Source organism: Sceloporus undulatus, chromosome 3 (genome assembly GCF_019175285.1).
Source record: "Sceloporus undulatus isolate JIND9_A2432 ecotype Alabama chromosome 3, SceUnd_v1.1, whole genome shotgun sequence".
In the NCBI taxonomy this organism is placed as follows: Eukaryota; Metazoa; Chordata; class Lepidosauria; order Squamata; family Phrynosomatidae; genus Sceloporus; species Sceloporus undulatus.
In genome coordinates this window covers 208,635,274-208,646,983 of record NC_056524.1, presented here as the reverse complement: position 1 = coordinate 208,646,983, position 11,710 = coordinate 208,635,274, and positions in this window count along the sequence as shown.

Below are 11,710 nucleotides of genomic sequence, written 5' to 3'. Positions count from 1 at the left end.
GAGCTTCCCCCAGCTGGCAGTTTGGGACTAAAAGGACCAGTCGGGCGGGGGGCTCCCAGAGCCAAGGGCATGCCCTCGGAGGAGGAAGGGCAGCGCTCGCCTGGGTCCCCGGGGCTCTCCGATGGGGCCAAGGGAGCCTCCTGCTCCGGAGCGCATTGGGGGCAGGGCTGGGGAAGCCTCCGGGGGGAGCAAGGCCAGGGAGAGCCCTCTCCTTGTCTCTGTCTAGAGTCCTGCCATCCTTCCTCCTCCTCTTTCTTCCTCTCCTCCTCCTCCTCCTCCTCCTCCTCCTCCTCCTCCTCCTCTTTCTTGCTCCTCTCCTCTTTTCTCCTCCTCCTCCTCCTCCTCCTCCTCTTCTCTCCTTCTCCCCTTCTTCTTCCTCTTCTCTTTCTTCCTCTTCTTCCTCCTCCTCCTCCTCCTTCCTCTTCTTCCGAGGCTGGAGGGAGCCTCTCTCGGCTGCTCTCCACTTCCTAGCCCTCCTGTCCCTCCCGGCAGAGGCTGGGGCTCCTTGCTGCTGCTGCTGCTGCTGCTGCTTTCGGCAGGGAAGGAGGGAGGGAAGGCAGGCAGGCTGGCTGAGGAGAGGCAGAGGCCGAGGGAGAAAGAGAGAGGCACAAGCAGCAGCTTCGTCCCCTTCCTTCCTTCCTTCCTTCCTTCCTTCCTTCCTTCCTTCCCACCGGCTCTGCTGGGCTTGCCTTGGGCGCTGGGCAAGGCGAGGGTCCCTTTCCCTAAGTTCTCCCCCTCCTCCTTCCTCTGCTCCTGGGCCTGGAGGGCGGGAAGGGGGTCCCTCTCAGCCCCTCCCCGCCAGCCCCCTTCCTTCCATTGGTTTCCCGCCCCAGAGCCACCAGGTCCTCCTTTCCCAGGACCTGCCCTCCATTCCCGCCTTTTCCCCAAGAGGAAGTCCCCAGTTGTCTTCCCTTTGGAGCAGGACTAAGGAGAATGAATGTATCTCTATACAAGGTTGCATCTACACTGGAGAAACAATCCGGCACCTGGAGTTTATTATGAGTCCACAATAAACTCCGACTCCCAGAATTCCATAACCTTGAGCCAGGATAGAGTTAAAGCGGTGCCAAACCGGATTATCTCTCCAGTGTGGATGCAGCCAGTGGCCACCTTCTGCCCAGGAGGAATTCCCAAATGTCCTCCCTTTGGAGCAGAACCAAGAAGAGTGAATTTACTTTTATGAGTGTTTTGAGCTTTCATGTGGTCATGTCCTCCATTTTTCTCAAAAGCCCTACATTTTGCAGCGGCTTTGTCCTCCTTTGGGTTTAAGACCACTTGCCTCTTCTTCTCTCCCTGCCCTCATTTCTCTTTGCCAGTCTTTCATGGCCCCTTCAGATATTCTCTGAGCTCCCACCATGTCCTACTTTTGGGACGGCTGAGCCAAGTGACCTTTCCAAGGTGACAAGATGGCATTGTGGTTTGAGCGTTGGACTATGACTGGAGACCAAGGTTCAAATCCCTGTCACACTCTCTCAGCCTCAGCGGATAGCCAAGTCAAACCCCCCTCTGAACAAGCCTTGCTAAGAAAACCCCCTAGGGTCTCCATAAGTCCAAAACAACTTGAAGAACACACACACAACAACAACAACAACAATGAAGCTTTTATTTCATGATGTCCTCATAAGCAATGGCAAATACATTTCTGTATCGCTTACTAACATACAAAATGTAAGCCGATTGCCCCAACAAGCTGTGTACTCATTTTAGTGATCTACGGAAGGATGCCAGGCTGAGTCAACATGGAGCCCCTGGCTGGGATTGAATTCACAACCTTGTGGTTTGTGAGTGAGTGGCTGCACTAGAGGCATTTAACCACTGCGCCACCAGGCCTACATTCTTTTTCTTGAATGGACTACGTGCCTCTTTTGTGGTTAGGACATCTGGTCACCCTGCTCCTCACAAGGCTCCCTGAGGGAAACCAGAGGAGGAATAGGATGTAAAATGACCCCTTTGTGGAAACTGCCCACCAATTCAAGGCAGGGGTTCTGTGCAGCAGAGGGTCACTCATTGGTGTAAAGAAGGAGAAGTGGCCCCCTGTTTTTTTTTTTTTTCTTTATTTGCCAGTTCCTTAACCCCAATCTCTGCCTTCTTTCCAGTCACTGGTGGAGAAGCACTTGCTTGGCCTACAAAGGGTCCCCCATTTAGCACCCACAACTCTTCTTGGTGGGTAAAACGCTCACCTGACATACCGTATAGAGTTTCTGTCAGTTGGCATCCATACTAATAATGGGGTTTATAGGCCAGGGATTTCATGCAGCAGGTGGACTTGGGTTGCATCTGCACTCCAGAAACGATTGTTTGACCCTGTTTTAACTGCCATGGCTCAGTGGTATGGAATTCTAGGAACTTTAGCTTTGCAAGGCCTGTAGCCTTCTCTGTCAGAGAGCCCTGGTGCCACCACAAACTACAAACCCCAGGATTCCATACCATGGAGTCATAGCAGTTAAAGCAATGTCAAACTGGATTGTTTCTGAGGTGTGGATGCAGCCTTGGAAAGCTGGAAAGATTAAGCTAAAGAATCTGGAGACATTAATGAGGGGGAATGGTTAAATGACAAGCTCTAGAATGCCCCATTCAACATAGGAATCTGCACACTGTCATCCAGAAAATATAGTTTTCTTTTTTCCCTGAAAGTTATCGTAATTGAGACTTTCGGAGAGCAGGGTTCAAATCTTTGCTCAGCCACAGAAAGGTGACCTTAATTTCTCAGACTCAGGAATGTAGTGGATGACCTCTGAATAAATCTTGCCACATCAACCCTAGGATAGGGAGACCTTAAGTGAGAGTAACAACAATTCTTCTTATTTTATTTATTTGCTTATTCACTCTTGCTGGCCCACACTGCACCCAATTGGAAAGCTGGGCAAACTGAAGCCAGATTACAGTTGCCAGTTCAGGATCATTCCAGGCCAAAACCTGAGACTGGGGATATCATTAATAATAAATAAAAAATAATAAAACTATTTTATTAGGACAACTCTATTTTCCAGGACAATTGGGGTGTTTTACAGTTTAAAACCTCATACAAAAACCCAATATCCCCATTTCCCTCCCTCCCCTAAAACAAGAATTAAACAGTGAAACATTAAAAATAATCCAATTAAAATAGCATGCAATTGGGTATGGAGCATTTGAAGAGGAAGTCGTGTTCAGTGTGTGGTTGGTTTACTGGAAAGGCCTGCCAGAAGAGATCCATCTTGACAGTCTTTTTGAAGCTGTCTAAACTGGAAATATGACGGCAGCCAGTGAAGTGATTTTAGAATAGGTGTAATATGGTCACTTCTGGGTCTTCCAGTGACCAGCCTGGCTGCCATGTTCTGAACTAACTGGAATTTCCTGACCAGGCTCAACGGTAGCCCCATGTAGAGCGCATTGCAGAAGTTGAATTGTGAGGTTATGAGAGCATGTACCACAGTTTCCAGGTCACCATTTAGAGAATCTCTCAGTCCATAATTCAAAGTTCAGTCTGAAGGAGCCATTCTCTTTGAGCAAAAATGAAGCACAAAAGTTGTTCTGCCTTTATGGACAATATCTGGATATTCTTTACACTACAGCAAGTTAGCAGTGTATTCTGATGTACATAAGTGTCTTGCATACATGTCATAAATAAGATGCAGTCCCACCATAAACTAGGAAAATATGACAAATGCTCCTGGCAACAGCCAAAATTACTATGGCAAATTACAAACAAGGCTATATAGCTGGCAACAGTGATATCACCTATGAAATCATTTCCATGAGGGAGAAGTGACTGCATGATCTACAGTGCAATGAAAGTCCTGTACAAAACAAAGTTTCAAGACACCATTTTGTATGCAGATGACACTTTTGTAAATCTGCAACAAACATCTTCTCAACTAGGCCTTTGGCTCCCTGTGATGCAGTTTGGGGAAAATTCTTAAAACCTTCCATTTTGCAGTGTAGTCTGTGCTACCTGTCGGCGTCGTTGTTGCTGGTTAGTTTTTTAAAAAAACTTTTAATAAGGGCTTAACATTACCTTTTTAGTACTTGTGTTTTGCTTTTTAAAAGAAACTTGTATTTGCAGTTTTGTGGTTTGTTATGTAGAGCAGTAAATAAATACACACATCTGTATATTCTCAGGAATGGTACTGGCAAAGTAAACAAGCCCAGTCATTTTTTCCCCTGATAATTTTTTCTGATGATTTTTATTCTCATCAACCCTTCATAACTCAACATACTATAGAATTGGATGGTCCTCCCCTCATAAGTTCTAAAATGATAGAAAAAGGGGTTGCACCACTGGAGAGGCAGTCTTCTTGAACCGTCCACAAGGGATTGAAATACTGTATCATAGACCTGCAGGATGTATGCAACCCTCAAGCAATTTGATTTTTAAAAATCAGTGGTGTTACCAGTGGGAGCTTTAAGAAAGCAGAGGAAGGGTTGTCTCTGTCTGTGTTCTGCAACACTTTCCAATTTGGCCCCATACATTGGTCAGGACTCAGGACTTTAAAAAAAAGCTTTCTGTTTGGCAAATGAGTGGTTGGGTGTGGGGTGTTTTGGGTTAGGTTTTTCCCCAGCTTATTATTTGTGCACATAGGGACTATAGAGAAAGTGAGACAATAAAACTCCAGAAAAAAGCCCTCCAGATGTTGATGACTACAGCCACAACACCCTACAATTGTCTATGATGGTATGGACTGCTGTTCAACATCCTCTGAAGGGCTATATACTCCCTGCTGCTGCTCTAGGTGAGGGCCCAGAGAAGGATAGGAAACTTGTCACTCTCTAGGTACAACTTAAATCACCCCTGATGCCTTCAGCTGAATGGGCTTGCAGTACAACATTAGGGCTACAAGTTCCCCCCTTTTTTCCTAGAGCCTGCTTTCCCTGCCAGGCTCTCCAGATGCAGACACAGGTCTATTCTTTCCTTCCATGCACACCTCTCTCATCAAGAAAAGGGTTTCTCCATTTGAAGAAGAGCTGGAAGTGGAAGAATGCTTTACTTTTGCTGCTATCATCTGCAGTTTGTGAAGTGCAGGAAGAGCAAGTATACTTATTTATCTGAATGATCCTCTTTAAAAAAAATATTGAGTATATGAACTCACCAAAAACCATTCATTTTATTCATTTAGTTGTATTGTTGTGTATCTTCAAGTCATTTCTGATTTAAGGCAAACTTATCACAGGGTTTCTTGAGCAAGAAATATCCAGAAGAGATTTGCCATTGGCTTTTCCTGAGGATGAGAGAGTGCAACTTGCCCAGTATCATCCAATGGGTTTCTGTGGCTGAGCAGGGATATGAATCCTGACCTTGTGAATTCCAAGCCCAATGCCCAACTCACTACACCATATTGGCTCATTTGTTTAAAATATGAATATTCCATATTTTCTCCAAGTAGTTCAAGATGGTTGTTTACTTTGCTTCCCATCCTCATTTCTTCCTTACCTTCCAAATCAGTTAGGTTTGGCTGAAAGATGCTGATTAGCTGCAGTCATCCAGTGAGCCTCATGAATGAGAGGGCATTTCATATCATCATAGAGGAGAGACCCCAACCCCCTGCCATGCAGGAATACACAATTAAAGCACCCCCAACAGATGGCCATTCAGCCTGTTTAAAAACCTCAAAAGAAGATCTTACCACACTCTGAGGCAGCATATTCCACCGTCAAACAATTCTTACTGTCTGGAAGTTGTACCTAATGTTTAGCTGGAATCACATCTCTTGTAGTTTTAATCCTTTGCTCCATCTCCTAGCCTCTGGAGCACCAGAAAACAAGCTTGCTCCTTTTTCAATATGACATCCTTTCAAATATTTAAACAGGACTATCATGTCACCTCTTAACCTTCCCTTCTCCAGGCTAAACATAACCAGTTCCCTAAGTTACTCCTCATAAGGCACAGTTTCCAGACCTTCCACCAATTTGGTAACCCTCCTCTGGAAACATTTCAGCTTGTCAATATCCTTCTTGAATTGTGGTGCCCACAAATGTACACAGTATTCCAGGTGAGGTCTGACCAAAGCAGAATAGAGCAGGACTAATTCTTCCCTCAATTTAGATACTATACTCATATTGATGCAGCCTCGAATCGCATTGGCTTCTTTAGCTGCCACTTTACACTGTTGACTCATGTTCAGCTTGTGGTCTACTAAGACATCTTGATCCTTTTCACGTGGATTGTTGTCAAGCCAGGTATCACCCATTCTACTGCTATTCATTTAATTTTTTTTCTCCTCAAGTGCAACCTTACATTTCTCCCTGTTTAAATTCATTTTGTTAGTTTTGGCACAGCTCTCCAATCTGTTAAAGACCATTTTGAAGTCTGATCCTCTCTGCTGGCGTATTGGCTACCCCTCCTAATTCGGTATAATCTGTAAATTTTATAAGCATGCCCTCTGTTCCATCATCCAAGTCATTTATAAAGATGTTGAATAGCACTGGGCCCAGAACACTGTGACATCCCACTAGTCACTTTTTCCCCCCAGGATGAATAGGAGCTATTGGTGAGCACCCTCTGGGTTTGGCTTGTTAACTAATTACAAATCTACTTAACAATAGCATTGTCTAACCCATATTTTACTAGCATTTACATTTTACTTGCATTTTATTTACAAGAATATTATTGGGGACCTTGTCAAAGGCCTTACTAAAATCAAGATTTGCTACATCCACAGCATTCCTTTTATCTACAAAGTTTGTAATGCTGTCAATGAAAGAGATAAGATTAGTCTCTCATGACTTGCTTTTAAGAAACCCATGTTGACTTTTAGTCATCATGGCATTCCTTTCTAAGTGCTTACAGACTGTCTATGGTCTACTCTATAATCATTTCTGGTATTGATGTCAGGCTGATTGAAAGGTAATTATTGGGTCCTCCCCCACCCTTTTTATTTTTTGAAGATGGGGGCAACATTTGCTCTCCTTCAGTCTGTTGGGACTTCTATTTTCCAGGAATTCTCAAAGATTATTACGAGTGGTTCTGAGATTATGTTTGCCAGTTCTTTTAATACTCTTGGATGTAGTTCATCTGGCCCTGGAAACTTGAGTTCATTTAGAGTAGCCAGGTATTCCTTTGGGGGGGAGGGGAAAGTAGGCAATAAAGATGTTTAGTAGTGCTTCCTTTTCACTGTCCTATTAGTATTTTGCCATCTTCTCAATGCTTCCTGATCCAATGGTTGTGTAAATTTGAGAAGGGAAAACCTAGTGATTGTCTTTCAAGCCTCCAAATGGTAAAAGCCTCTGCTGTTCCCACAACTGAGGAGGCAGCAAAAGCACCCAAAACTGATTGATGATTGATCCCAGTAAGCAGGTAAAAACAAAACAAAACCAGACACGCTCCAAGGCAAAACATTTGCAAAAGTTAGCCAAAAATGGAAAACAAAAGTTGCTTCCAGTACCACCACCACCCCTCCCCCCGCTGCCCTGCTGTTTTCATTTTTGGGGTGGCAATCACCCAATTCAGGGCTGCTATGATTCCCACACTCTCTGTAGATGCCCACTATGTGTGTAAACAGACATCAAGAAAATACTGGTAACACAAAAGCATATCGCAATCTGGCCCAGGCCCATTTTGAGATGTTTAGAAAACACCAGAAGGATATGCACTCAGAAGGAAGCCCCACTGAGACAAATGGCACTTTCTTTCAGGTAAGTGTATGCAGAACTGCAATCAAAGGCATCTGCATTTATATTGTGCAAACCTAAATTCTCACATATAAGTGAATTAGTTTACTAACTCTGGCCACTCTAGGATTACCTTCCTGGCATGCAGAGCCATAATTTGTGGTTTCAGCCTCTTACCATATTTAATTTCACAAACAGAGAGAGAAAAGTCCCAAGAAACTGTCCCTCATTTGTTTTTAATAGAATTTAAGGCTAGTGATAGGCTGCCCCCTCCCTCTCCCCAGACACAGCGGTTGAATTTCTTGTTGAGTGAAATGGAAGCTAGGAAAGCGATCTAGTGACCAAAGCTGAAGAGGAGGGCTCACTATGTTCCTCAGTGTATATGTCTCAATTAACCACTCAGTTCTAGGGGGAAACTGCTTATTTTATCAAGGTGGAGGAAAAAATAACACATCTGTAAATGAATGCACCCAGAGGAGAGAATATGTTGATTTATCCTAGGCTGCACAGATGACAAGCATTTTTATGTGTCTGCCTGTCAGAGGCCTCATTTGTCAACTGCTTCCTCATCTTGCTGGTCTTTGCAGTGCTAGCAGCCTTAAACTTCTTGAATTGTACATTGAGGATTTGATCAGAAAATAATTGAGGGGGGGGAAAAACAAGGAAAGCAGTCTCACCATGCCAGTTACACAGAAACGATTTCAGGACTTTCTGAAGACTTCTTATATACAACAGGAGTGTGCAACTGCTGGGCTAGGCATACTACAGTACTGTCACCCCATAAACCTGCAAGGACTACTCTGCACTCCCGCTCCCATGGCAAGGACAGGGGAAACATTCATTTTTATTTACAGAACAGCAACTTCTGCATTAAAACTGGGTTCGTTGGGAGCACCCACCTTGTTATGGAGCCAGCTAGCCCCTCTGGGAGTTCTAATTTGCTTTCAGATTAAAGACTATTTTTGTAAACACATTCTGAAGTTTTATTATTATGCAGACTCAACATTTGCTCTGTTAACCAATCCAGGCACAAGACAACAGGTTCAAGATGATAGTACCTGTCAGTCCCTTCCAACTATATATACAAATCATATAAATATATCTCAGAGTCTTTTTATCTTTTTGAAAACTTTTACAAACTAGACAAAGATGGCCTGCTTATTTAGATATGGATCCAGCACCATGGTTGCTGCTAAACATGTTTGTGAAACTTGACCATGCTGAGTAGATTGCACATTCAAACTCTGGCCAGAAAATATCATCATCCCATGTCCCCAGCCCCATGATAGTGGCACACTAATCTAGCCAGCCCCCAAATATACAATTTTTAAAAAATTTTGCTAGCTTCCAAGTTCACAAATCACTAACAAACATTCATACAAACTGAATATTTCCTCAGTCTGAAGTGCACAAACTCAGCAGAATCATGCAAAAGCTCTTCCTGGACAATACCACTTCAGGCTATAGGCAGCATGCTATATATTAAATGCCTATCCACCCACCCAAACAGTCCTTCCAAACAGAAAGCTAAAGGACAAGTCTACTACCTTCTCCATAAAATTTGTTAGAATAATACTTCAATAGCTAATTTGCACAAGAACCTTTTTGTAAAGAGAGAGAGCACATTAAGATGGGATCCCATCCTATCATTTAGACAAAAACAGTTTGGTTAATAAGTGTTGGCACAATTGAAAAAATAGAAAATAGCCAAATACAATTTTTGATGCATCAATACTACTGGTGCTCTGATTAAGAAACAAATTAACTACACATTATCTAACCCATTTCAGGAATCATTTGCTATGTACAGGGAAAAAAAAACAGAACCCTGTGATATGCCACAGGGAAAGAAAAAGAATATACTTGATCCATATTGACCCTGAAACTTTCAACAAGATGACTAAAGCTGAAAGCTTTTGTCAGATATTATGAAAATCTGCTATATAATTTGCATGTGCCCTACATGCTGAGGTCCTGTTGGCTTAGACTATGATATCAAAAGTGATATAGTAGTGTAGCCTCAATGCCCACTGACTCACAGTCTTCAGGTGCTTGAGCTGTTTGACCAGATATTGCATATATAGTTTTCATCGCGGCATCTGCATACTATTGCTTGGAATGCTTAGCCCTTTTATACCTGCTTCTAGATCTAACCCAGCCAGAGTGTGGGGAGTTACTTTTATTTTATTCATTAATTTATTTCCAGGATTTATATCCTGCCTTTCTCCCACAATGGGATTCAAGGGGGTTTACCAAAGTACTTTTCAAAGTAGTGGCTCCTATAACTATGCAACATTTTAAAACTATTTTTTCATTACTCATTGGCAACATAACTGACAAGAGAATTGCACAGAATGTGAAAAATTCCACTCAAAATGCATTTACAAATCTTTAAGCATATAAGAAACATTACTTGTTGCAACAAAAAAGCCATCACTCCTACTCATTGTGTTATTTGGGGAATGTATCTTATTCTGCCTTTGTTACTACCCCAAATAACAGGATATAAATAACTATTCTGATTGCTAGTTATTATTTTCAAGCTTTAAACCTAGCTGTATCTTTAAACTTGCCTGTGCTGCTTTGTTTTACCTGAATTTAACTGCCAATTCTACATTACCTAGTTGATAAGGATTGTGACTCCCTATCTTGGAGAAAATTTTAATTTGCTTTTAATTCAGATATGGTTTACTAACAGCACATTTACTGATACCATTCAGTACATCTTCCTGTAACTTAGCAGATCTGCTTCCTGCTCACCCTCCAAGCTCTCTGTCTCTCTCCCTCTCTCTGAACTATGACATACAATGTTCTATTTAAATAGTTTTTCAATACATAAAGAAATCTGTTTATGGAATACTGTTGCAAGTTCCAGCTGTTGTTCAAGTCTGTATCAACAGCACCACACTGTGGTCAGATACATATTGGCATATGGTATTTGTCGCACATTATATCAACACCAGATACATACATACACCAGATCAACAGATTAATATTTTGGAAGCTGTAAGAGATAAGAACTATTCTATGGACCTTATATCACTGGAGCAATTAAATAATACATCTGTTTTATTAACTAAAACAGCTTTACTGGAAGAATATTTCAGGAGAGAACACTGACAAAACAAGTTTGTATTCAAAGTTATAATGAAGGAGTGGGAAAGTTTTGGCCTTTCAGATGCTTCAGGTCCCACAACCCTGGCCAATCTGGTCAGTGGTAATAAATTATGGCATTTTTAGTCCAAAACATTTTGTTGTTGTTGTTATTCACCCTTGAGTCAATCTCGACCCATGGTGACTTTGTAGATGAGACATCTCCAAGACTCCCTGTCCAGTGCTCTACTTAGTTCCTGCAAATTCATACCCATGACCTCTTTTATAGAGTCCATCCATCTAGCATGCAGCGTTCCTCTTTTTCTCTTTCCCTCCAGCTTTCCTAACATTATTGTTTGTTTTTTCTCAAAGAGTTGTGCCTCCTCATGATGTGGCCAAAGTACAACAACCTCAGTTTAGTCATCTTGGCTTCCAGAGAGATTTCTGGTTTGATCTCCTCAAGGACCAATTTGTTTGACTTCTTGGCTGTCCATGGAATCCTCAGCACTCTTCTCCAGCACCAAATCTCAAATGAATCTATTCTCTTTCTGTTTTGTTTCTTAATTGTCCAGCTCTCACATTCATACATGGTAATGGGGAATACAATTGCTTGTATTATTCTAATTTTTGTGCTCAGTGGTGCATCTTTGCATTTTATGTCTTTTCTAGTTCTTTCATAGCTGCCTATCCCATTCTTAGTCTTATGATTTCTTGACTGCAGTCCCCACTCTGATCAATGTTTGATCCTAGGTATGAGAACTCTTTTACTATTTTTGTTTCCTCATTGTCTATGTTGAATTTGTGTAAATTCTCTGTGGTAATTATATTTTTTCTTTATGTTCAGCAATAAGCCTGTCTTTGCACTTTCTTCTTTGATCTTTCTTAGTAGATGCTCTAGATCTGTGACGTTTTCTGCTAATAGTATTCTGTCACCTGCATACCTTAGATTGTTGATATTCCTTCTTCCTATTTTTGCTCTTCCTTCTTCTATGTTCAAGCCTGCTTTTTGTATAATATGTTCTGCATACAA